The sequence below is a fragment of the Bombina bombina genome, chromosome 4, assembly GCF_027579735.1.
Source record: "Bombina bombina isolate aBomBom1 chromosome 4, aBomBom1.pri, whole genome shotgun sequence".
NCBI lineage: Eukaryota > Metazoa > Chordata > Amphibia > Anura > Bombinatoridae > Bombina > Bombina bombina.
This window is the reverse complement of record NC_069502.1, coordinates 156,272,439-156,296,240: the sequence shown is the minus strand read 5'-3', so window position 1 is coordinate 156,296,240 and position 23,802 is coordinate 156,272,439. Positions and strand designations below refer to the sequence as shown.

The following is a 23,802-nucleotide window of genomic DNA, read 5'->3' as shown; positions in this document are numbered from 1 at the left end:
ACATTTATAAAACCTATGTCACAGGTTTTGCTTTTTGGCATTTTTAGTGAGCATAGGACAAATCAAAATAGTTGCACAAAAGCAAGAGGGGTTATCTACATCTCTCAGTGGATCCTACAAACAAAAGTATATAATGATTAAACATGCAAAAAATTGTCAATATTTAGCAGCTCAGCTCTAGAGAATATTATATATATATCTCCTTAAAAATCAATTATTGGGAAAAATATTGAAAAATGAATAATAGCATTTTATTTTATAAACCATTGTGTAGTATCAGGGGCAGAACTATTATTGGTGCAGCAGGCGCAGTGGCCCCTGGACCCAAGTGCTGGGGGGCCCATAGCAAATACAGAATGTGTACAATCCTAATGCAGGCAAGTCTTTTATTAGTGCAGGTTTCAGGTCCATCTATCTTCCCTTAAAATCATTATACAGAGCAGCAGGTGTATTATTACTATGGCTTACTACCGAGTTACCTTTGGGGGGGCCTAAAAAATGTTTGTACCGGGGCCCTCTGTTAAATAGGTTCACTTCTGTGTAGTATACATGAAATAAGACGTGCAGCTAAAAACTTCTACAGAGTTCTCTCCAGGACCTATTTGATGATGACCTATTTACAAATTATCATTAAATCAATTTATGTTCATTGTTTTCTTGGTTAGTTTAAGTAACATTTATAAAAAAAATTAATAAAAAAAAATTATTACACCGCCCCCACCCAGTTACTTCATATTGCCACTGGTTGTCAAGCTTTTCTGTGGAAAACACTGTCCTAGATAAAAAGGTTTTGCTAATTACATCTTTACATATATGAATACAGTTACAAAGCTTTTCTGGTTGCTTAAAGGGACACCATACTATAAATCTCTCCCCTTAGTGTGTTCTACATGATTTGTTATATCTACTGCAGATTATTAAATGCATGGAAAATCATTCCTTATAGTTTATTTCTGTATTTGAAATAGCCCCCCCCCCATTCAAAGCAACATCTAGGACATGTCTATAACAATGGGCTGAGCCTGTACATATTTATGTTAGGTATTGAAATGCTAAGTATGGCTGAAGAGACTGAATAAATTCAAACAGCTATGTCACAAACAAAATCTAATGTAAGTGGGAATACAACAGGCAAAAGTAGCTATTTCAAATAACACATAACGGTACAGTTGATGTCTGCAAATAATTAAATACACTCCAGCTGGTAAAATGGACCCTTTATCTGATAGGAAAATTAATAAATACAGTTACATTTTCTTGGTTGGATTAGAGCTTGGATATTGACATGTTTCAGCGTATGATACCACTATTCACGTGGCAAGCCTTACTTATAGAGCAGTTGGTATTTCGCATATTTATAGGATATCTTAAAGCAACAACACTTTGCTTCTGACACATATAATTTGCTACAGAACATTTGAATATTATGATATCACATTTATTTCCCTTATTTCCTTTTTGGCTATATATTTCTTACTATTTTCTTTCACTATAGCACTGCAGTTATACTATTCTTACTCTATAGTAATAACTTAAATTATGCTTACCTGATTATTTTCTTTTCTTCAGATGGAGAGTCCACAGCTGCATTCATTACTTTTGGGAAATTAGAACCTGGCCACCAGGAGGAGGCACAGACACCCTAGCCAAAGGATTAAATACTCCTCCCATTCCCCTCATCCCCCAGTCATTCTGCCGAGGAACGAGGAACAGTAGAAGAAACATCAGGGTGAAAAGGTGCCAGAAGAACAAAAATTACGGACACCCCAAAGAAAAAATACGTGCGGCGAGCTGTGGACTCTTTCCATCTGAAGAAAAGAAAAATTAACAGGTAAGCATAATTTAAGTTTTTCTTCATAAATGGAAAGAGTCCACAGCTGCATTCATTACTTTTGGGAAAACAATACCCAAGCTATAGAGGACACTGAATGCAAAAACAGGAGGGTACAAGAAAACCCCTACCGAACAAAATTCCGCTTAGTCCGAAGCCGAGAACAACTTTGAAGAAAAAAAAAGGAAAAGACCCAAGGACACTGACCTGCAGATAGTCCACAGCCTTGCTAGAGACCACAGGAACTAAACTCGATTGAGTCAACAGCCTCCAAGAGACATCGTCCCCAGCAGTCGGTCTCCAAACAACACATCCCAACTAAAGAAAGGGAACAAACTACCGTATTCTTCCACAAAGAAAAGACACAGAGAAAACATGATTGTACTTGTAAAGCGCGGCTAATCCCCCTTAAGGGACTCAAGGCGCTGCTCATTTTATCAACCTGGAAAGGAGGAAAGGCTGAGATCAAACTTGCAACCCTCAGTTTGCTACAGTGCAGAGTAGCTACAGTGCATTAGCTAGCTAGCATATGGAACTCCATAAAAAAAAAAACTAAAAAGCAGAGCAACAGATCTCAGATCCTGCTCCAACACCAGACCAGCCCAAGCAACAGACATGTCTGATAGACAGGGGGACAGAAGACCCCAACCACAAGCCCCCAGGGAATGGAAGAAAAAAGGGGGGAATCCCCACCCCAACAGAGCTTGGGTGCCAACCCAATCCGCTCCTCCAAAATAAAGCACTCCCAAGGAGAACCCCCTAGGACCTGGAACAGAGAAAAGTGCAATAGATCCGTAGGAAGACCTGTCACAGCTCTCTTAGCCAGTCTCTACGTAGAGAGACCAATTTCCAACAGATGGAACAGAGCCTACAAAGCATCAGATGATGCCCATTACAGAAATAAGCCACCTGATCCCAATTCCTATACACAGGGCAGGACAAGGACCCTCCAGAGAGAGGAAATCCAAAACTCATAATGAAAAAAACTATCCACTCCAAAGGGAAGGAAACAGATAAGAACCGCGTACATGTCCACAAGACACAAAGCCATAGTAAGATCAAAACACGGACCAAATGAAAAATCATCCAGACACCACTGTTGACACAACAGAGAAAAAAACTCCTCATAGAGGAGCACACTCCGTCCGAAGGACCAGTCAGGCCTTAAAGTTTATAACCAGTAACCGAAGGTGGATGAGAACTCTGGCCTACCTGCTTGCAAGCCCAATGAGCTAGCCCCTATGTCACAATATAAGATCCCTGAAAAAAACTGGGTCGTCCCAACCAGTCCATCGGATCATAAGTCTCCAGACATCCAAGAAGGATCCACTACAAGAACTCCAGACCCGGGATCCAGAATCATCCTACAACGAATGACACCCTCAGGAAACACAAGATACCCTGTCTGAAGCAATCAGACCTCACAGGGGATGAAAACCGGAGAACGGGTACAGGACTCACTCGTAATTCCCAGCCCAAAGGGAAGAGTACACCTCCCCAGCAAGGTACTAGGCCGCAACAAAGTCACGCAATTTCTCTAGAGCCCAAAGGCCCCAAGGGCAGCACTAAAGGAAATGAAAATGAGAACAGAGTCACCCGAAAGAGAGTAGAAGAAAGGCTAGTCTCCATAATCCTTTCAGATTAACGTTCCAGAGGACCACACCCAAGGGAGAAGTATGCAAAGCATCCCGAACCCAAGCAGAAAAACATCCCCTAAACAAAAGGCTTGGAAAAAGAGACAACACCTCCTATTGCCCCTGATACGGAGACAACTAACTCCCGAAGGAAGACAGAGCCTCAGGGCCTTCACTTCCTAATTAAGCGGCCAAAGCCACAACAAAAACCGGACAAAGTCCAGAAAGTCTCGACCCAAAAGAAGAGAGCCTCTAAAAGGAATAAGTCCTAAAGGACACTTCCAAAGAGACAATGAAAGGTAAAACCGTAAGAACGGCGGTATGAAGGACCTAAATCCTCCAAGCCTCCAACCCTCAATGGGAAGGAACACTCTAGTTCCCGAAAAATTTGGAAATGACTGAGCATGTAGCCACGGATCTCAACGGAGTCCTGGCCCACTAGATTGAAAGGCGAATGAGGACTGAACCAATCCTCCATGCCCCTAAGCAACCACTGACCCTCAAGTCCTCTCAGGATGCTAATTGAAGCTTGTAAAACAAGACAATCACACAATCATATTGTGATCACTCGGCGCCCTCACCGGACCAACCAGACATAAAAGGGTGCCACGTGTCTGAACTAGGCCTCAAAGACAGAAGGATTTGTACCCAGTCAGGACCAGCCTGAAACCAAGGGCCCCAGAACTGTCAAGGCCACATAGAGTCTCCCCCGATGATGGAGGGATAAAGAACAGTCAGACAGATTTTTGTAAACAGAGTGAACAAAATCACGAGTATCAATTCCAGAGAGGAAAGTTCCCAAAGGAAACATCACACCACAACATGAGCTTTAAACCAAATAAAAATGATCCTCACCAGATGAAAATAAAAGATAAGGCAACCCATAGGTTATCACCCAGGAAGAACGGACAGACCCGCAGAACCAGCCCAACAGGGGTCCGAGCCTTCCAAGCTCAGAACTGAAAAAGGATACACAAATAACAAAGACTATAAGAAGATTACTTCATCCCCTTATGTCTATGTATGCAAGCCAGTCGAAGAGTAAGACTGAGAATCCCCAGACCCATTTAGAGTGGGATCCTCCAGCAATGCCAAAAACATGCCTTAGTAGGACACGAAGGTGCACCAGTCTATAACGGAAGGCGCAACATACCTCTGCCGGGACAAAAGGAAATACCGGCCCCGAAGGATGACCCCCTGAGGCCTCATGGGCAGTCACTCCCCCGGAAGGCTGAACTGGACCAGGTGATCCCAAGCCTGATGAGGCCCGGTTAAAGAAACACGGACAATATCGTAAGAAGACTCCCGGGAGGTGCAGATGCACCAGCGCCAAATATATGGCCATGCGGAACCGTGTCGTAACCTCCGGTGGGAACAGGCCACACTCCCTACAAAGGATAAGTAGCGTTTGGGTTACCTGCATGCGTAGTAAGAGAAATAGAATTCCCAGAGACGGATGGCCCAGTGGGCACCCGATTTACCGATCCCGAGGAACAGCATTCGGAACATAACTGATGAGCATGTATCACCCGGGCCAATTAATATTCTTCGCAAGAAATAAAAAGACTGAATCAGAGACATCCATCTCCAAGAATCCTCCATAACTGAGACACTGCCACCTCCAGAGAACCAGACACCAGCAGACCAGGATTTCTCCGTCGCCACATGGTCAGGAAAGCGGAAATGGGGTCACAAGGTAAACCGTGCAGTCCATGCAAAAGCGCACCGAAAAGGCTGCGTCACTAGACAAAGGCCGTATGTTCCAAAATAGCCATGAGCCGAAGCAACACTACACAGTAGCAGACAGAATCACATAACAAACATGATTATAACCCCCCCTGTTCAATAATCCCCCTCAGGAGATATTAACCCTTGATTCCTAGATACAAAAAGGAGCCTCACTGAGACCCTATGTTAAAGTTATCCCCGAAAGGTTGTAGCCCCTCTCGGATAAACAGTTGAAATTACAATACATCCATGACGAAAGTAAAATTAAACGATCTTACCGGAATCTACGCCGTGGAACAGGAACACGGCCCTTCAAGTGTGACAGATAGTAGCGTCGCCTCTGCCATGGACTTGAGAGAAAAAAGCAGGCAGCTAAACTCGTCAACGCTGATTGCTTGTGGAGCTGTTAATATGAGTCGGGATGGTTTCGCAGAAAGACTCTGCCTGCATTCACTAAGAGGCTGACAGGACTACTTAAAACTCCAGTCCCATGCCGAAGAGTACTACCCTGCATAAGAGACTATCGAAAACTTCTGACACTTCTCTGCCAATCTCCTGGGACGAAAGGCAAAGAATGGGGGATGAGGGAAGTGGGAGTATTTAAGCCTTTGGCTGGGGTGTCTTTCCCTCATCCTGGTGGCCAGGTTCTAATTTCCCAAAAGTAATGAATGCAGCTGTGGACTCTTTCCATTTATGAAGAAAAATGGTGATATTTCAAAAGATAACACTGATTTTAACCTATTGCTTTTTATACAACAACCATCTGTATGCCTCTAATGTTAAAATAATTTTCTTTTATTTTCCCTTTGTCTAATTAAATTATAATTTTGCCTTTTTTCTAGCAATTCACTGGGGAAAAAAAAGAGAAAAATGTTAATGTAGAACTGTTTTCCAGTTGACAACAAATAATTTCTTATGATACACTCTACTCAGACAAACATTAAGTAGCAATTGTATGTGCTGTACTTTCTGGCTAACATGAAGAGAAGTCCTAGCAAACAAGGATGTTATTCAAATGCCATATTATCATAATTCGATTTACTATAACAAGATGATGCATTTATGTAGCCTAAAGGCAGAAAAACAGAAAGTAATAACCCTATATTTAACAAAATGTGACATATGGATAAATAAAACTATTCATGCGATAATATATCTAAGTCATCACTTATTCATGATGTCCTTCCAACCAAAGCAGGTTATTCTTATACATTATATGGTCATAGAATTGACCTTTAATGGAGATAAATGAGATTTAAATGTCGAAATATGCCCATAATTATTCAGATAATATCAGTCATCTGCTAACTAGTAACCCAATTGTGATAGCAGATTTGTGCTGCACACAATACAAACAGATTGTGCTACAATGAAGATCTCCTATAAAATATATGTCAAATTACATTTATATGTTAGAAAGAGTTGCTGAATTTGTAGATATTTATTTTACAAAAGGGACACTGAGAAATACAAACTGATCTTCCAGGCTCATACTGCCCTTTTCAGCAATTTAGCAAGCGCTTACCAGTAGCCATATGTAAAATAATGACAAGACCAGTAAATACAGTAGTTTGCATAATCAACAAACGCATGATAAAAAAAAGACAATGCAATAGCACTTAGTCTGAACGTCAAATGAGTAGTAGAGTTTTTTCTGACAAATTGTGTCTATTTCCACTCCTCTTGTTTCATGTGACAGCCATCAGCCAATCACACATGCACATACGTATATTCTGTTAATTCTTGCACATGCTCAGTAGGAGTTGGTGACTCAAAAAGTTTAAATATAAAAAGACTTTGCACATTTTGTTAATGGGAGTAAATTGGAAAGTTGTTTAATCTTGCTGCTCTATTTCAATAATAAAAGTTTAATTTTGACTTAAGCGTCCCTTTAATAGAGAACTCTGGATATCTAACTACCTCTTTGAGAAAGGCTTTGCAATAAAACATCTTATTTTCACCAAAAGTGAGTAAGCCATGAGTTCACTCTAAATATCCTCTTGCTTGTTGCATACAGAGGTTGACAGTCCCTCTTCCCACCTGCACCTGTTGGTCTCACCTGGGAGCTGTACACTGTTTTGTTTGCAACTCTAAATAATCTTGGTAATGGCAAGGAGTTGTTGCTTTTCAGAAAATATTTACATTATTTGTAATCACATAAAGGAACTTCTTAAAGGGACAGTCTACAATAGTATTTGTATTTTTTTACTTTATTGTTTTAAAAGATAGATAATCCCTTTATTACCCATTCCCCAGTTTTGCATAACTAACAGTTATATTATTTCACTTTTTACCTCTGTGATTACTTTGTATCTTAGCATCTTCTGACAGCCCCCTGATCACATGACTTTTTAATTATTATCTTTTGACTTGCATTTAGTACTGTGTTTTGCTAACTCTTAAATAACTCCTCGGGCGTGAACACAATGTTATCTACAGTATACAAAAGAGTGAGTACACCCCAGTGCAATATCACTTAAATGTCAAATGATTCAAAATTGTACGTAATGCAGTTATTTGCTCTTATGTAAAATTAAAAACTAACAGTTTAGATTTACTATATTAAAAATACCCCAAAGCAGCAAATCAATGCAACAAAAGTCAGTGCACCTTTCATTCCTGAGATTCAAATCTTTTATTTGTTTCAATACTTTGCATGTCCATCTTTATTTTTGATGACAGACTCAATCCTCCTTGGCATGGAGGAAACCAGAGATTTTCTGCCCTTCTCCAGAGATATTTTTTTTCAGCTGCTCTTTGCTGGAGGGGTTGTGTTTCTCTACCATTCTCTTTAAAACACCCCAAAGGTGTTCTACTGGATTCAAGTCAGGTGCCATACTTGGCCAGGTCATAGTTTTCACTTGCTTCTCCTTTAGAAACTCCTTTGTGATTTTGGCAGTGTGCTTTGGATCGTTAGCCTGCTGGAATATTCATCCTCTGCCAAACTTCTGGAGACTGGGAGTCATCTTGTCTGCCAGTATTTTGATATATTGCAGGCATTCATGGTGCCATCTATAAATGTCCTCTCCCCAACATCTTTTGCAGTCCTGCAGCCCCATATCATCACACTCCCACCTGCATGATTCACTCTTGGGACTATGCATTCACTGTAATAATCCGGACCAGGTTCACACCAAACATGCTGCACCCCATCTGAGACAAAAAATTGCATCTTGGTCTTGGCTATCTTACCAAATAATGTGCTCCCAGTATTCATCAGGCTTTTCACGTTGTTTAGCAAAGTTTAATTTTGCAATTTTGTGCCGAAGAGCAAGCAATGTTTTTTCCTTGGATGCTGTCCATAGAAGTTGACATTATGCAATCCTTAGCACTGCCTGAGCTGTCACAGAAACTCAAATTTCTATTGGTAATCCCTGAGCCAAATCTGAAGCACTTGCCTGTTGCAGAGCTAGATTGTGCAAGTAGCGCACTGTCCGTGGGGGTCAGATTAGGAGGACAGCCACTACGGCTCTGATTTTTGGCACTGTGTATCGATATATACCTCCTGATTACTGCTGCAACTGTGTTTTGACTGATTTTTAGTTGGTCACCAATCTTAATCTATCCTTTTCCATCTTTGTGAAGTCTCACAATCAGATTTTTCAATTTCTCTGACAATTGTTTTCCATGTGGAGACATAATGCAAACTTGCAGATAGACACAGCCCATTGGTCAAAAAATGAGACTGTTCTGGTAACTATGCTCATGCAATTAGGCTAACTGGAAATCATAGGTGTACTCAATTTTGTTTCCGTGATCTAACTTGTGTGTCAGTGACCACAGGTGTATTCACTTTTGTTGCATTAATTTTCTACTTTGGGGCCTGTATTTTCAATATAATCTTTCTAAAGTATTTGTTTTTGATTGTTTATAATAGGAAATACTCTACTTTTCAACTTAGGAATAAAACAATTATTGAGAGGTGATACAATTTTGAATAATATAATATTTAAGTGATATTGCCCAGGGGTGTACTCACTTCTGTTGTAAACTGTATGTGACCCATATGAACTAGCAGCCTCCTGTAGTGAAAAGCTAATAAAAAAACATGTTATAAGAGGCTGTCTGTAGTGGCTTAGAAACAGGCAGAAATTTAGAGGTTTAAATGTTATAAAGTATATTAATATAACAATGTTGTTTGTGCAAAGCTGGGGAATGGGTAGTAAAGGTAATATCTATCTTTATAAACAATAACAATTTTAGTGTAGACTGTCCCTTTAAACGATTCAGAAATTCTTCTTACTGCAATGGAGCTCAGCTATCTGCAGTATTTGTCTTTGTAGGTTCGGGTCTTGCTGAACAATGTGTTTCAACATAACTTAGGGAGACACTAAAGTCATAATTAAACTTTAATGATTCAGATATACAGTATAATGCAGTTAGAGAATTTCCAATATACTTCAATGATCAAATTATTATTATTATTTGCATTGTCTTTCTATTATGCACTTTTTTGATTATGAAGTTCAGTTGTATTTAATGGTCCTTAAAAAGACGATATAGAAGATATCTAACTGAAATGTAAACTCTTTAGTTTAAAATACCTACTAAGGATGCACACCCATATCTTTAAAATAATGGTGAAAATTTGGTTTAAAATACTTGACTGGTTTACGTGGCATAATTCCTATTTGCAGGGTCAGGTTTTTCCGTAGGCAAAGTAAGCAGCTAACTTAGATGCTTGGTTTGTAAGATGCCTCTGTGAAGCAATTAAACTGCTTTTGAGAACATCTGATTCAGTAAGTCTGTGTCTGTAGGGTGCCATCCTTAATACTGTCATTTCCTAGGGTGTATTTTGCTGCTATTCTATATGTCTGTTCTCTGCATTAAACTTAAAGGGACATGAAACCCATATTTTTTTATTTCATGATTCTGGCAGAGCATACTATTTTAAACAACTTTCCGATGTATTTCTATGATCAATTTTGCTTAATTCTCTGGGTTGAATTTGCAGCAATACACTACTGGGAGCTAGGTGAACAGATCAGAAGAGTTAATGTCAAAGGATATGTGTGCAGTCACCAATCAGCACCTAGTTCCCAGTAGTTCACTGTTGCTCCTGAGCCTAAGGGCCCTATTTAACAATGCACAGACGAAAAAGGTTCACTTCTGCAAACCTGTCTGCCCAGCATGCAAAGAGCAGTACACTGCCCGCTCAGAAAATCCATATTATTATATGACTGGATACTGAGGGGAGCCAATCAGATGACAGACTGTAAAAAAATAAACATATAGAGCACTGGAAGAACAATTAAGGATGAGCACTGCACACTGTTAGTGACTCACAGTTAAACCCATCTTTGCAATGTTATAGCATATTATGTGTGGTTAATATGTTTCTTGTTTGCAGTGCAATCTGGCTCCCAGGGTGAAATTCTCCCCCCCCGCCCGCCAATTCTAAAGTACAATCTTTACCTTTCTTGTCTCACTGACTGACAACACAACACCGTTTTTTTTATCTTAGGCTGCAGACCATGCAGGATTTATATAATTAGTGAGGTGACATTACAGTGATGGGCATATGAAGTTTCCACAAAAGTACCACACTGTAACACGTGTGCAAACACACACATTATATAATATATGCACATACACTTGCACACAGATACAAAGACACACATTATACAGGGAGTGCAGAATTATTAGGCAAATGAGTATTTTGACCACATCATCCTCTTTATGCATGTTGTCTTACTCCAAGCTGTATAGGCTCGAAAGCCTACTACCAATTAAGCATATTAGGTGATGTGCATCTCTGTAATCAGAAGGGGTGTGGTCTAATGACATCAACACCCTATATCAGGTGTGCATAATTATTAGGCAACTTCCTTTCCTTTGGCAAAATGGGTCAAAAGAAGGACTTGACAGGCTCAGAAAAGTCAAAAATAGTGAGATATCTTGCAGAGGGATGCAGCACTCTTAAAATTGCAAAGCTTCTGAAGCGTGATCATCGAACAATCAAGCGTTTCATTCAAAATAGTCAACAGGGTCGCAAGAAGCATGTGGAAAAACCAAGGCGCAAAATAACTGCCCATGAACTGAGAAAAGTCAAGCGTGCAGCTGCCAAGATGCCACTTGCCAGCAGTTTGGCCATATTTCAGAGCTGCAACATCACTGGAGTGCCCAAAAGCACAAGGTGTGCAATACTCAGAGACATGGCCAAGGTAAGAAAGGCTGAAAGACGACCACCACTGAACAAGACACACAAGCTGAAACGTCAAGACTGGGCCAAGAAATATCTCAAGACTGATTTTTATAAGGTTTTATGGACTGATGAAATGAGAGTGAGTCTTGATGGGCCAGATGGATGGGCCCGTGGCTGGATTGGTAAAGGGCAGAGAGCTCCAGTCCGACTCAGACGCCAGCAAGGTGGAGGTGGAGTACTGGTTTGGGCTGGTATCATCAAAGATGAGCTTGTGGGGCCTTTTCGGGTTGAGGATGGAGTCAAGCTCAACTCCCAGTCCTTCTGCCAGTTTCTGGAAGACACCTTCTTCAAGCAGTGGTACAGGAAGAAGTGTGCATCCTTCAAGAAAAACATGATTTTCATGCAGGACAATGCTCCATCACACGCGTCCAAGTACTCCACAGCGTGGCTGGCAAGAAAGGGTATAAAAGAAGAAAACATAATTTATGCTTACCTGATAAATTCCTTTCTTCTGTTGTGTGATCAGTCCACGGGTCATCATTACTTCTGGGATATAACTCCTCCCCAACAGGAAATGCAAGAGGATTCACCCAGCAGAGCTGCATATAGCTCCTCCCCTCTACGTCAGTCCCAGTCATTCGACCAAGAATCAACGAGAAAGGAGTAACCAAGGGTGAAGTGGTGACTGGAGTATAATTTAAAGATATTTACCTGCCTTAAAACAGGGCGGGCCGTGGACTGATCACACAACAGAAGAAAGGAATTTATCAGGTAAGCATAAATTATGTTTTCTTCTGTTATGTGTGATCAGTCCACGGGTCATCATTACTTCTGGGATACCAATACCAAAGCAAAAGTACACGGATGACGGGAGGGATAGGCAGGCTCATTATATAGAAGGAACCACTGCCTGAAGAACCTTTCTCCCAAAAATAGCCTCCGAAGAAGCAAAAGTGTCAAATTTGTAAAATTTGGAAAAAGTATGAAGCGAAGACCAAGTTGCAGCCTTGCAAATCTGTTCAACAGAGGCCTCATTCTTAAAGGCCCAAGTGGAAGCCACAGCTCTAGTGGAGTGAGCTGTAATTCTTTCAGGAGGCTGCTGACCAGCAGTCTCATAGGCTAAACGTATTATGCTACGAAGCCAAAAAGAGAGAGAGGTAGCAGAAGCTTTTTGACCTCTCCTCTGTCCAGAATAAACGACAAACAGTGAAGAAGTTTGGCGAAAATCTTTAGTTGCCTGCAAGTAGAACTTGAGGGCACGAACTACATCCAGATTGTGTAGAAGACGTTCCTTCTTTGAAGAAGGATTTGGACACAAGGATGGAACAACAATCTCTTGATTGATATTCCTGTTAGTGACCACCTTAGGTAAGAACCCAGGTTTAGTACGCAGAACTACCTTATCTGAGTGAAAAATCAGATAAGGAGAATCACAATGTAAGGCTGATAACTCAGAGACTCTTCGAGCCGAGGAAATAGCCATTAAAAACAGAACTTTCCAAGATAACAATTTTATATCAATGGAATGAAGGGGTTCAAATGGAACACCCTGTAAAACGTTAAGAACTAAGTTTAAACTCCATGGCGGAGCAACAGCTTTAAACACAGGCTTGATCCTAGCTAAAGCCTGACAAAAAGCCTGGACGTCTGGATTTTCTGACAGACGCCTGTGTAACAAGATGGACAGAGCTGAAATCTGTCCCTTTAATGAACTAGCTGATAAACCCTTTTCTAACCCTTCTTGTAGAAAAGACAATATCCTAGAGATCCTAACCTTACTCCAGGAGTAATGTTTGGATTCGCACCAGTATAGGTATTTACGCCATATTTTATGGTAAATCTTTCTGGTAACAGGCTTCCTAGCCTGTATCAGGGTATCAATAACCGACTCAGAAAAACCACGTTTTGATAAAATCAAACGTTCAATTTCCAAGCAGTCAGCTTCAGAGAAGTTAGATTTTGATGTTTGAATGGACCCTGTATCAGAAGGTCCTGTCTTAGAGGTAGAGACCAAGGAGGACAGGATGACATGTCCACTAGATCTGCATACCAAGTCCTGCGTGGCCATGCAGGCGCTATTAGAATCACTGATGCTCTCTCCTGCTTGATTTTGGCAATCAATCGAGGAAGCAGCGGAAAGGGTGGGAACACATAAGCCATCCCGAAGTTCCAAGGTGCTGTCAAAGCATCTATCAGAACCGCTCCCGGATCCCTGGATCTGGACCCGTAGCGAGGAAGTTTGGCGTTCTGGCGAGACGCCATGAGATCTATCTCTGGTTTGCCCCAACGTCGAAGTATTTGGGCAAAGACCTCCGGATGAAGTTCCCACTCCCCCGGATGAAAAGTCTGGCGACTCAAGAAATCCGCCTCCCAGTTCTCCACTCCCGGGATATGGATTGCTGACAGGTGGCAAGAGTGAGACTCTGCCCAGCGAATTATCTTTGATACTTCCACCATTGCTAGGGAGCTTCTTGTCCCTCCCTGATGGTTGATGTAAGCTACAGTCGTGATGTTGTCCGACTGAAATCTGATGAACCCCCGAGTTGTTAATTGGGGCCAAGCTAGAAGGGCATTGAGAACTGCCCTCAATTCCAGAATGTTTATTGGAAGGAGACTCTCCTCCTGATTCCATAGTCCCTGAGCCTTCAGAGAATTCCAGACAGCGCCCCAACCTAGTAGGCTGGCGTCTGTTGTTACAATTGTCCAGTCTGGCCTGCTGAATGGCATCCCCCTGGACAGGTGTGGCCGATGAAGCCACCATAGAAGAGAATTTCTGGTCTCTTGATCCAGATTCAGAGTAGGGGACAAATCTGAGTAATCCCCATTCCACTGACTTAGCATGCATAATTGCAGAGGTCTGAGGTGTAGGCGTGCAAAAGGTACTATGTCCATTGCCGCTACCATTAAGCCGATCACCTCCATGCATTGAGCTACTGACGGGTGTTGAATGGAATGAAGGACACGGCATGCATTTTGAAGCTTTGTTAACCTGTCCTCTGTCAGGTAAATCTTCATTTCTACAGAATCTATAAGAGTCCCCAAGAATGGAACTCTTGTGAGAGGAAAAAGAGAGCTCTTCTTTTCGTTCACTTTCCATCCATGCGACCTTAGAAATGCCAGAACTAACTCTGTATGAGACTTGGCAGTTTGAAAGCTTGAAGCTTGTATTAGAATGTCGTCTAGGTATGGAGCTACCGAAATCCCTCGCGGTCTTAGTACCGCCAGAAGGGCACCCAGAACCTTTGTGAAGATTCTTGGAGCCGTAGCCAATCCGAATGGAAGAGCTACAAACTGGTAGTGCCTGTCTAAGAAGGCAAACCTTAGATACCGGTGATGATCTTTGTGGATCGGTATGTGAAGGTAAGCATCCTTTAAATCCACTGTGGTCATGTACTGACCCTCTTGGATCATGGGTAAGATTGTCCGAATAGTTTCCATTTTGAACGATGGAATTCTTAGGAATTTGTTTAAAATCTTTAAATCTAAGATTGGCCTGAAAGTTCCCTCTTTTTTGGGAACCACAAACAGGTTTGAGTAGAACCCTTGTCCTTGTTCCGACCGCGGAACCGGATGGATCACTCCCATTATTAACAGATCTTGTACGCAGCGTAGAAACGCCTCTTTCTTTATCTGGTTTGTTGACAACCTTGACAGATGAAATCTCCCTCTTGGGGGAGATAATTTGAAGTCTAGAAGGTATCCCTGAGATATGATCTCTAGTGCCCAGGGATCCTGAACATCTCTTGCCCAGGCCTGGGCGAAGAGAGAGAGTCTGCCCCCCACTAGATCCGGTCCCGGATCGGGGGCTCTCGGTTCATGCTGTCTTTGGGGCAGCAGCAGGTTTCCTGGCCTGCTTGCTCTTGTTCCAGGACTGGTTAGGCTTCCAGCCTTGCCTGTAACGAGCAACAGCTCCTTCCTGTTTTGGTGCAGTGGAGGTTGATGCTGCTCCTGTTTTGAAGTTCCGAAAGGGACGAAAATTAGACTGTCTAGCCTTAGCTTTGGCTTTGTCTTGAGGTAGGGCGTGGCCCTTACCTCCTGTAATGTCAGCGATAATCTCTTTCAAACCGGGCCCAAATAAAGACTGCCCCTTGAAAGGTATATTAAGTAATTTGGACTTAGAAGTAACATCAGCTGACCAGGATTTTAGCCACAGCGCCCTACGTGCCTGTATGGCGAATCCTGAGTTCTTAGCCGTAAGTTTGGTTAAATGTACTACGGCCTCCGAAATGAAGGAATTAGCTAGTTTAAGGACTCTAAGCCTGTCCGTAATGTCGTCTAGCGTAGATGAACTAAGGTTCTCTTCAAGCGACTCAATCCAAAATGCTGCCGCAGCCGTAATCGGCGCGATACATGCAAGGGGTTGTAATATAAAACCTTGTTGAACAAACATTTTCTTAAGGTAACCCTCTAATTTTTTATCCATTGGATCTGAGAAAGCACAGCTATCCTCCACCGGGATAGTGGTACGCTTAGCTAAAGTAGAAACTGCTCCCTCCACCTTGGGGACCGTTTGCCATAAGTCCCGAGTGGTGGCGTCTATTGGAAACATCTTTCTAAATATTGGAGGGGGTGAGAACGGCACACCGGGTCTATCCCACTCCTTAGTAACAATTTCAGTTAGTCTCTTAGGTATAGGAAAAACGTCAGTACTCGCCGGTACCGCAAAGTATTTATCCAACCTACACAGTTTCTCTGGTATTGCAACGGTGTTACAATCGTTGAGAGCTGCTAAGACCTCCCCTAGTAATACACGGAGGTTCTCCAATTTAAATTTAAAATTTGAAATATCTGAGTCCAATCTGTTTGGATCAGAACCGTCACCCACAGATTGAAGCTCTCCGTCCTCATGCTCTGCGAGCTGTGACGCAGTATCAGACATGGCCCTAGCATTGTCAGCGCACTCTGTTCTCACCCCAGAGTGATCACGCTTGCCTCTTAGTTCTGGTAATTTAGACAAAACTTCAGTCATAACAGTAGCCATATCTTGTAATGTTATCTGTAATGGCCGCCCAGATGTACTAGGCGCCAACATATCACGCACCTCCCGGGCGGGAGATGCAGGTACTGCCGCGTGAGGCGAGTTAGTCGGCATAACTCTCCCCTCGCTGTTTGGTGAAATTTGTTCACATTGTACAGATTGACTTTTATTTAAAGTAGCATCAATACAGTTAGTACATAAATTTCTATTGGGCTCCACCTTGGCATTGGAACAAATGACACAGATATCTTCCTCTGAGTCAGACATGTTTAACACACTAGCAAAAAACTTACAACTTGGTTATAATCTTTTTTAGCAAAAAACGTATTGTGCCTCAAAGAGGTACTAACGATTAAATGACAGTTGAAATAATGAACTGAAAAACAGTTATAGCATCAGACTTTAAAACAACAAAACTTTTAGCAAAGGTTTGTTCCCATTAGTAAAATAACAATAATTAAAATTTGACATAAAAAATACAAAGCAACGTTTTTATTCACAGTCACTATAAGAATTCTCACAGCTCTGCTGAGAGAATTTACCTCCCTTCAAAGAAGTTTGAAGACCCCTGAGATCTATCAGAGATGAACCGGATCATGCAGGAAATATAAAAGTAACTGACTGGTATTTTTTGATGCGTAGCAAAGAGCGCCAAAAACGGCCCCTCCCTCTCCCACACAGCAGTGAAGAGAAACGAAACTGTCACCATTAAAGCAAAAAAACTGCCAAGTGGAAAATAATGCCCAAATATTTATTCACACAGTACCTCAGCAATGTAAACGATTCTACATTCCAGCAAAAACGTTTAACATGATAAATAGTTATTAAAAAGGATTAGTGACCTTTAACAGAGTAGTTCCGGTGAAATACCATCCCCAGAATACTGAAGTGTATACATACATGTCATTTTAACGGTATGGCAGGATTTTCTCATCAATACCATTCAGAAAATAAAAACTGCTACATACCTCAATGCAGATTCATCTGCCCGCTGTCCCCTGATCTGAAGCCTTTACCTCCCTCAGATGGCCGAGAACAGCAATATGATCTTAACTACTCCGGTTAAAATCATAGTAAAAAACTCTGACAGATTCTTCCTCAAACTCTGCCAGAGAAGTAATAACACGCTCCGGTGCTATTTTAAAATAACAAACTTTTGATTGAAGTCATAAAAACTAAGTATAATCACCATAGTCCTCTCACACATCCTATCTAGTCGTTGGGTGCAAGAGAATGACTGGGACTGACGTAGAGGGGAGGAGCTATATGCAGCTCTGCTGGGTGAATCCTCTTGCATTTCCTGTTGGGGAGGAGTTATATCCCAGAAGTAATGATGACCCGTGGACTGATCACACATAACAGAAGAAAATCTAATAACATGGCCTCCTTGTTCACCTGATCTGAAACCCATTGAGAACCTGTGGTCCATCATCAAATGTGAGATTTACAAGGAGGGAAAACAGTACACCTCTCTGAACAGTGTCTGGGAGGCTGTGGTTGCTGCTGCACGCAATGTTGATGGTGAACAGATCAAAACACTGACAGAATCCATGGATGGCAGGCTTTTGAGTGTCCTTGCAAAGAAAGGTGGCTATATTGGTCACTGATTTGTTTTTGATTTGTTTTTGAATGTCAGAAATGTATATTTGTGAATGTTGAGATGTTATATTGGTTTCACTGGTAAAAATAAATAATTGAAATGGGTATATATTTGTTTTTTGTTAAGTTGCCTAATAATTATGCACAGTAATAGTCACCTGCACACACAGATATCCCCCTAAAATAGCTATAACTAAAAACAAACTAAAAACTACTTCCAAAACTATTCAGCTTTGATATTAATGAGTTTTTTGGGTTCACTGAGAACATGGTTGTTGTTCAATAATAAAATTAATCCTCAAAAATACAACTTGCCTAATAATTCTGCACTCCCTGTATAATATATGCACATACACTTGCACACAGGTACAAACACACACATTATATAATATATGCACATACACTTGCACACAGGTACAAACACACACATTATATAATATATGCACATACACTTGCACACAGGTACAAAGACACACATTATATAATATATGCACATACACTTGCACACAGGTACAAACACACACATTATATAATATATGCACATACACTTGCACACAGGTACAAACACACACATTATATAATATATGCACATACACTTGCACACAGGTACAAAGACACACATTATATAATATATGCACATACACTTGCACACAGGTACAAAGACACACATTATATAATATATGCACATACACTTGCACACAGGTACAAATACACACATTATATATTAAATGGACATACTGTACACTTGCACACAGGTACAAAGACACACATTATATAATATATGCACATACACTTGCACACAGGTACAAACACACATATTATACAATATATGCACATACACTTGCACAAAGGTACAAAGACACACATTATATAATAAATGCACATACACTTGAACACAGGTACAAAGACACACATTATATATTAAATGCATATACACTTGCACACAGGTACAAAAACACACATTATATAATATATGCACATACACTTGCACACAGGTACAAACACACACAGCATATAATATATGCACATACACTTGCACACAGGTACAAAGATACACATACACTTGCACACAGGTACAAACACACACATTATATAATATATGCACATACACTTGCACACAGGTACAAAGACACACATATAATAAATGCACATACACTTGCACACAGGTACAAAGACACACATATAATATATGCACATACACTTGCACACAGGTACAAAAAGATACACAAACACACACATTATATAATAAGACACATACATATTCACAAACAAGCAAACACATACATATATTAGTTTCACCTTTAAGTTGCATTAGTGAAATAAATTAACTTTTGCACGATATTCAAATTTTTCAAGTATCACCTGTATAATAAATGCACATACACTTGCACACAGGTACAAAGACACACATTATATAATAAATGCACATATACTTGCACACAGGTACAAAGACACACATTATATAATACATGCACATATACAAACACTTGCACACAGGTACAAAGACACACATTATATAAGACACACAAACACACACGTTATATAATATATGCACATACACAAACACTTGCACGCAAGTACAAAGACACACACAAACACACACGTTATATAATATATGCACATACACAAACACTTTCACACAGGTACAAAGACACACAAACACACACATTATATAATATATGCACATACACAAACACTTTCACACAGGTACAGAGACACACAAACACACACATTATACAATATATGCACATACACTTGCACACAGGTACAAAGACACACATTATATAATATATGCACTTTGCACACAGGTACAAAGACACACATTATATAATATATGCACATACACTTGCACACAGGTACAAACACACACAGTATATAATAACATAATTTATGCTTACCTGATAAATTCCTTTCTTCTGTTGTGTGATCAGTCCACGGGTCATCATTACTTCTGGGATATAACTCCTCCCCAACAGGAAATGCAAGAGGATTCACCCAGCAGAGCTGCATATAGCTCCTCCCCTCTACGTCACTCCCAGTCATTCGACCAAGAATCAACGAGAAAGGAGAAACCAAGGGTGAAGTGGTGACTGGAGTATAATTTAAAAGATATTTACCTGCCTTAAAAAACAGGGCGGGCCGTGGACTGATCACACAACAGAAGAAAGGAATTTATCAGGTAAGCATAAATTATGTTTTCTTCTGTTATGTGTGATCAGTCCACGGGTCATCATTACTTCTGGGATACCAATACCAAAGCAAAAGTACACGGATGACGGGAGGGATAGGCAGGCTCATTATACAGAAGGAACCACTGCCTGAAGAACCTTTCTCCCAAAAATAGCCTCCGAAGAAGCAAAAGTGTCAAATTTGTAAAATTTGGAAAAAGTATGAAGCGAAGACCAAGTTGCAGCCTTGCAAATCTGTTCAACAGAGGCCTCATTCTTAAAGGCCCAAGTGGAAGCCACAGCTCTAGTAGAATGAGCTGTAATTCTTTCAGGAGGCTGCTGTCCAGTAGTCTCATAGGCTAAACGAATTATGCTACGAAGCCAGAAGGAGAGAGAGGTAGCCGAAGCCTTATGACCTCTCCTCTGACCAGAGTACACGACAAACAGGGAAGACGTTTGTCGAAAATCCTTAGTTGCCTGCAAGTAGAACTTGAGGGCACGAACTACATCCAGATTGTGTAGAAGACGTTCCTTCTTTGAAGAAGGATTCGGGCACAGGGAAGGCACCACGATCTCTTGATTGATGTTCCTGTTAGTGACTACCTTAGGTAAGAACCCAGGTTTTGTACGCAGAACTACCTTATCTGAATGAAAAATCAAATAAGGAGAAACACAATGTAAAGCTGATAACTCAGAGACTCTCCGAGCCGAAGAAATAGCCATTAAAAATAACACTTTCCAAGATAACAACTTTATATCAATGGAATGAAGGGGTTCAAACGGAACTCCTTGTAGAACGTTAAGAACAAGGTTTAAACTCCATGGCGGAGCAACAGTTTTAAACACAGGCTTGATCCTAGCTAAAGCCTGACAAAAGGCCTGGACGTCTGGATTTTCTGACAGACGCCTGTGTAACAAGATGGACAGAGCTGAGATCTGTCCCTTTAATGAGCTAGCCGATAAACCCTTTTCTAAACCTTCTTGTAGAAAGGACAATATCCTAGGAATCCTAACCTTACTCCAGGAGTAACCTTTGGATTCACACCAGTATAGGTATTTACGCCATATCTTATGGTAAATCCTTCTGGTAACAGGCTTCCTAGCCTGTATCAGGGTATCAATAACCGACTCAGAAAACCCACGTTTTGATAAAATCAAGCGTTCAATTTCCAAGCAGTCAGCTTCAGAGAAGTTAGATTTTGATGTTTGAATGGACCCTGTATCAGAAGGTCCTGTCTTAGAGGTAGAGACCAAGGCGGACAGGATGACATGTCCACTAGATCTGCATACCAAGTCCTGCGTGGCCATGCAGGCGCTATTAGAATCACTGATGCTCTCTCCTGTTTGATTTTGGCAATCAATCGAGGAAGCAGCGGGAAGGGTGGAAACACATAAGCCACCCCGAAGTTCCAAGGTGCTGTCAAAGCATCTATCAGAACCGCTCCCGGATCCCTGGATCTGGACCCGTAGCGAGGAAGTTTGGCGTTCTGGCGAGACGCCATGAGATCTATCTCTGGTTTGCCCCAACGTCGAAGTATTTGGGCAAAGACCTCCGGATGAAGTTCCCACTCCCCCGGATGAAAAGTCTGGCGACTCAAGAAATCCGCCTCCCAGTTCTCCACTCCCGGGATGTGGATTGCTGACAGGTGGCAAGAGTGAGACTCTGCCCAGCGAATTATCCTTGATACTTCCATCATTGCTAGGGAGCTTCTTGTCCCTCCCTGATGGTTGATGTAAGCTACAGTCGTGATGTTGTCCGACTGAAACCTGATGAACCCCCGAGTTTTTAACTGGGGCCAAGCCAGAAGGGCATTGAGAACTGCTCTCAATTCCAGAATGTTTATTGGCAGGAGACTTTCCTCCTAACTCCATTGTCCCTGAGCCTTCAGAGAATTCCAGACAGCGCCCCAACCTAGTAGGCTGGCGTCTGTTGTTACAATTGTCCAGTCCGGCCTGCTGAATGGCATCCCCCTGGACAGATGTGGCCGAGAAAGCCACCATAGAAGAGAGTTTCTGGTCTCTTGATCCAGATTCAGAGTAGGGGACAAGTCTGAGTAATCCCCATTCCACTGACTCAGCATGCACAATTGCAGCGGTCTGAGATGTAGACGTAGGGGTACTATGTCCATTGCTGCTACCATTAAGCCGATCACCTCCATGCATTGAGCTACTGACGGGAGTTGAATGGAATGAAGGACACGGCATGCATTTAGAAGCTTTGTTAATCTGTCTTCTGTCAGATAAATCTTCATTTCTACAGAATCTATAAGAGTCCCCAAGAATGGAACTCTTGTGAGAGGAAAGAGAGAACTCTTCTTTTCGTTCACTTTCCATCCATGCGACCTTAGAAATGCCAGAACTAACTCTGTATGAGACTTGGCAGTTTGAAAGCTTGAAGCTTGTATCAGAATGTCGTCTAGGTACGGAGCTACCGAAATTCCTCGCGGTCTTAGTACCGCCAGAAGGGCACCCAGAACCTTTGTGAAGATTCTTGGAGCCGTAGCCAATCCGAATGGAAGAGCTACAAACTGGTAATGCCTGTCTAAGAAGGCAAACCTTAGATACCGGTAATGATCTTTGTGAATCGGTATGTGAAGGTAAGCATCCTTTAAATCCACTGTGGTCATGTACTGACCCTTTTGGATCATGGGTAAGATTGTCCGAATAGTTTCCATTTTGAACGATGGAACTCTTAGGAATTTGTTTAGGATCTTTAAATCCAAGATTGGCCTGAAAGTTCCCTCTTTTTTGGGAACCACAAACAGGTTTGAGTAAAACCCTTGTCCTTGTTCCGACCGCGGAACCGGATGGATCACTCCCATTAATAACAGATCTTGTACACAGCGTAGAAACGCTTCTTTCTTTATCTGGTTTGTTGACAACCTTGACAGATGAAATCTCCCTCTTGGGGGAGAGAATTTGAAGTCTAGAAGGTATCCCTGAGATATGATCTCTAGCGCCCAGGGATCCTGAACATCTCTTGCCCAAGCCTGGACGAAGAGAGAGAGTCTGCCCCCCACTAGATCCGGTCCCGGATCGGGGGCCCTCGGTTCATGCTGTCTTTGGGGCAGCAGCAGGTTTCCTGGCCTGCTTGCCCTTGTTCCAGGACTGGTTAGGTTTCCAGCCTTGTCTGTAACGAGCAACAGCTCCTTCCTGTTTTGGTGCAGTGGAAGTTGGTGCTGCTCCTGCTTTGAAATTCCGAAAGGGACGAAAATTAGACTGTCTAGCCTTAGCTTTGGCTTTGTCTTGAGGCAGGGCGTGGCCCTTACCTCCTGTAATGTCAGCGATAATTTCTTTCAAACCGGGCCCAAATAAAGTTTGCCCCTTGAAAGGTATATTAAATAATTTGGACTTAGAAGTTACATCAGCTGACCAGGATTTTAGCCACAGCGCCCTACGTGCCTGAATGGCGAATCCTGAGTTCTTAGCCGTAAGTTTGGTTAAATGTACTACGGCCTCCGAAATGAATGAATTAGCTAGTTTAAGGACTCTAAGCCTGTCCGAAATGTCGTCCAGCGTAGCTGAACTAAGGTTCTCTTCCAGAGACTCAATCCAAAATGCTGCAGCAGCCGTAATCGGCGCGATGCATGCAAGGGGTTGCAATATAAAACCTTGTTGAACAAACATTTTCTTAAGGTAACCCTCTAATTTTTTATCCATTGGATCTGAAAAAGCACAGCTATCCTCCACCGGGATAGTGGTACGCTTAGCTAAAGTAG

At 41.7% G+C, this 23,802-nt stretch overlaps 1 protein-coding gene across 3 annotated transcripts in view; it reads right to left on the bottom strand.

Annotated features, from left to right (window-relative positions):
* Positions 1 to 23,802, bottom strand: part of NBAS (NBAS subunit of NRZ tethering complex) — a 1,903,611-nt gene that overhangs the window by 321,186 nt on the left and 1,558,623 nt on the right. The window lies entirely within an intron of this gene.